Raw genomic sequence first — 4,919 nt, forward strand, 5'->3', positions numbered from 1 at the left:
ACACTTTCGACACCTTGTAGAGTCCATGCCTCGACCGATTGCGGCTGTTCTGAGGGCAAAATAAACATTTGATCTACTCACTTAAAAAGAAAATTACTCCAGTCATCATTCACTATTCAGTGTCTATTGGGCAAAACATAACCCAAAACAAACGTAAAATTCATCCAACGAGTTTGTAGAGTCACAAGCTTGGCGTAGTWATTGCGGTGTAGGAATATGYAACCAAATACTCAACTTTTTACTACTTAAATACATTATCAGTGAATTTGTGCAAATACTTCTGACTTCTTCAAATGGGGGAACTAGGTACAGAAAGTGCTTTCATTTCTAAARGGTGAAACAGTTTTGTATGAACACCTTRAAATAAAAMTTGACATTCTGTACCATCACCTCATATGAAACATTTGATCTTAAATATAAAATGCTGGAGTATAGACCCAAATGTCAAATGTTAGCTTCACTGTCAAAACACAGTACATACGGAGGGGAGTGTGGCTGAGCCGAAGCATTAGCACAGGGAGATAACACAAGTCTTCAGGTCTCAGGCCCCGAGGGGCCCTCCACCGAACCACTTCTGATAGACATTATAGATTGGAATGGGACAGGACACTGCATCTTTGAGCTGCATGGTTCAGAGAAGCATATCCAACAGTGATTTTCGAGGAAAGACTACTTGACCGCTTGATTTAGTGGAAAAAGCATTGTCATAGAAGAACAGAGTCATAGTCCTTCTGAAGAATGTACACACTGGGCTCACACTTGTTGAATCAACGTTGTTTCCACGTCATTTCAATTCCGTTGAACAAACGTGGAAAAGACGTTGAATTTGATGTCTGTGCCCAGTGGGGAGTCCCTCCTTACATGCCCTCCCCAACAAACAGACATGAAGCAACAAACAACATCCATAGATTAACCAGCTCCACCATCCCATAACACTGTGCACTCTCGTGTGTGTGTGCACGTGTATGTGCGTGTGTGTGTGTGTGTGTGTGTGTGTAAGTGCTTGTGACGGCATGCACGTGTGTGTGTGTGTTTGGATGTGTGTGTGTCATCGACTCAGAGTGACAGGGTGTTTCCAAATTCGTAAGAAACCTAGTGGATTATGATTGGGCTCTTTATAGTTCCTGTTTTCTGATAAATGGACCCTGTCTCTACATCAGAACAAGAAGACAACAAGACCATTCTTTTTTGAAAATTATTAGCATCTATGAGCAAATATTATCAACCTTTTCCAACTATATAAGCAGACTTTGCAGCGAAGCAGATTTTAGTAGCTAGTGTTGGCAATATAGCACCCATTTGAAGATGTGTGTTTTTTTCTGTTAGTCGTGTTCTGTGTCTATTGGCGCTGACCATGGTCATCTTCTTCTCTACATTGGAAGGTGAGTGTGGACAGGGTTGTTGTGTGGTCGTGGTTGTTGTGTGGTCATGGTTGTTGTGTGGACGTGGTTGTGTGTGTGTGTGTGTGTGTGTGTGTGTGTGTGTGTGTGTGTGTGTGTGTGTGTGTGTGTGTGTGTGTGTGTGTGTGGAGAGACAGAGAGAGAGCGGGCTTATGGTATTGAACGTTCAAGATTGCTTTCAAACGTCAAATTAGAAGGTTAGAGTCTGGATAGGGTTAAAACATTTAGGGTTAAACGTTACGTTAGGCATTTACTCATTCCGAATGGTTAAGGTATAGCTTTGGGACAGGATAGGTCATTAGGATTGGGTGTGCGGGTTACATTTAGGTTGCAGTGATGTTGTATAGTGTGTACTGCATGTTTCTGTGTTTGTTGATAGTGTTTAAGCGCTGTCTGTTTAAAGGTGTGTGTGTAGTGTGTGTGTGTGTGTGTGTGTGTGTGTGTTGTGTGTGTTGCAGTGCGTTCCCAGAAAATGAGACCTTGATTGCTGTTGAAAGCAGCCTATAACAATCCAGCTGAACCAATCAACAATGTCTTATTCAGAAACCCAGAAGGTGGTGTAACGTCGACATGTTACAGTGGGGCAAAAAGTTTTTAGTCAGCCACTCAATTGTGCATGTCTCCCACTTAAAAAGATGAAGAGGCCTGTAATTTTCATCATAGGTTACACTTCAACCATGACAGACGAAATAGGAAAGAAAATCAGAAATGACATGTAGGATTTTTAAGTAATTTATTTGAAATTATGGTGGAAAATAAGTTTTGGTCACTACAAACAAGCAAGATTTCTGGCTCTCACAGACTGTAACTTTTCTTTAAGAGGGCTTTCTCTGTCCTCCACTCGTTACCTGTATTAATGGCACTGTTAACTTGTTATCAGTATAAAAGACACCTGTCCACAAACCTCAAACAGTCACACTCCAAACTCCACTATGGCCAAGACCAAAGAGCTGTCAAAGACACCAGAAACAAAATTTGTAGACCTGCACCAGGCTGGGAAGACTGAATCTGAATAGGTAAGCAGCTTGGTTTGGAAGAAATCAACTGTGGGAGCAATTATTAGGAATGGAAGACATACAAGACCACTGTATAATCCTCGCGATCTGGGCTCCACGCAAGATCTCACCCGTGGGGTCAAAATGAATCACAAGAACGGTGAGCAAAAATCCCAGAACAGAACGGGGGACCTAAGTTGAATGACCTGCAAGAAGCTGGGACCAAAAGTAACAAAGCCTACCAATCAGTAACACACCTCGCCGTGGGACTCAAATCCTGCAGTGCCAGACGTGTGCCCCTGCTTAAGCCAGTACATGTCCAGGCCCGTCTGAAAGTTTGCTAGAAGAGAGATTGGATGATCAGAAGAAGATTGGGAGAAGTCAGATGAAACCAAAATATAACTTTTTGGTAAAAACTCAACTCGTCGTGTTTGGAGGACAAAGAATGCTGAGTTGCATCCAAAGAACACCATACTTACTGTGAAGCATGGGGGTGGAAACATCATGCTTTGGGCTGTTTTTCTGCAAAGGGACCAGGAGGACTGATCCGTGTAAAGGACAGAATGAATGGGGCCATGTATCGTGAGATTTGAGTGAAAACCTCCTTCCATCAGCAAGGGCATTGAGAGATGAAACGTGGCTGGGTCTTCTCAGCATGACAATGATCCCAAACATCGACCGCCGGGTAACGAAGGAGTGGCTTCGTAAGAAGCATTTTAAAGGTCCTGGAGTGGCCTAGCCAGTCTCCAGATCTCACCCATAGAAAATCTTTGGAGGGAGTTAAAGTCCGTGTTGCCCAGCAACAGCCCCAAAACATCACTGCTCTAGGGAGATCTGCATGGAGGAATGGGCCAAAATACCAGCAACAGTGTGTGAAAACCTTGTGAAGACTTACAGAAAACGTTTGACCTCTGTCATTGCCAATATAACAAAGTATTGAAAGTATTGAGATAAACTTTTGTTATTGACCAAATACTTATTCCACAATAATTTGCAAATAAATCATTACAAATCCTACAATGTTGATTTCTGGATTTTTTTCTTCTCATTTTGTCTGTCAATAGTTGAAGTATACCTATGTGAAAATTACAGGCCTCTCTCATCTTTTTTAAGTGGGAGAACTTGCACAACTGGTGGCTGACTAAATACCTTTTTGCCCCACTGTACATGTAAGAACACACAAACACACAAAATCACACACACACAGACACACAGTCATAGTCCCAGTCAAGGCAAATATTTGCATTACAACCTTAGACTAAACAGACAAAAAACATTTTGTTTATCACCTGTCCTCTCTCCCTTCTCTCCTGTCCATCCTCTCTCTATCTCTCTCTCTTTCTCTCTCCCTTCTTTCTCTCCCTTCTTTCCCCTTCCCTCCCTCTCTCCTGTCCACCCCTCTCTCTTCCCTTCTTTCTCTCTCTCTCCTCCTCTCTCTCTCTCTCTCTCTTCTTCTCTCTTTCTCTCTTTTCTCTCTCCCCCTCTCTCTCTCTCTCTCTCTCTCCTCTCTCTCCCCCCCTCTCTCTCTCTCTCTCCCTTCTCTCCCTCCCTCCACGTCTTGTATCTTCGCTCTCTCTCTCAAATTCAATTAAATTCAGTAGACTTTATTGACATGCAAGTTAAATTACTTACATTGTCAAAGTATACACATAACAAAAAATGGTGGGACCAACAGCAATAATAGTTGTAGTGGAAATGTGATTACAGCAACTACAACAACAATATTAATGAGAACAACAATACATTAAAGCAATAGTAGTAGACCAGTGTCAACGTAACTGAGAAGACACATGACATGGTATGAAAGCCAAAAACAAATCCAAATGGAAACATTATTGATATTACATTGCACTTTTCACCTGGCTGCCCCACAATTTAGGCTTTTCAACCAATAAATATTCCGATTTTTTTTCTTCACCTTTTAATAGTTACAAATTCTTGCACTGAATGATACTTTTGGAAAGAAAGATTCTCTCTAGGTCTGAGTATTTGTCACAGTGTAATAGGAAATACAGCTCTGTCTCTACCTCTCCCCTCTCTCTTTCTGTACTTCTTCAGTTTCACCAGTAGGGGAAGATTAAGTGCATCAACACCCAGGCCAAAGGTTCACTGCTGAGTAGCGTCACTGGAACAGGTCAGAGTCAACCCCTACACAGCATCCCTAAATCCTACACCATAAACTCTACAACTTCAGACAAACTACCCAATCCTGAAGAGAGAGAGAGAGAGAGAGAGAGAGGAGAGAGAGAGAGAGAGAGAGAGAGAGAGAGAGAGAGAGAGAGAGAGAGAGAGAGAGAGAGAGAGAGAGAGAGAGAGAGAGAGAGAGAGAGAGAGAGAGAGAGAGAGAGAGAGAGAGAGAGAGAGAGAGAGAGAGAGAGAGAGAGAGAGAGAAGAGAGAGAGAGAGAGAGAGAGGAGAGAGAGAGAGAGAGAGGAGAGTAGAGAGAGAGAAGAGTTAAAAAGACATTAGAGACTTAAAGAAGAGAAGACAAGAGAGAGAGTAGAGAGAGAGAGAAGAAGAGAGAG

Source organism: Salvelinus sp. IW2-2015, linkage group LG27 (assembly GCF_002910315.2).
Source record: "Salvelinus sp. IW2-2015 linkage group LG27, ASM291031v2, whole genome shotgun sequence".
Lineage (NCBI taxonomy): Eukaryota > Metazoa > Chordata > Actinopteri > Salmoniformes > Salmonidae > Salvelinus > Salvelinus sp. IW2-2015.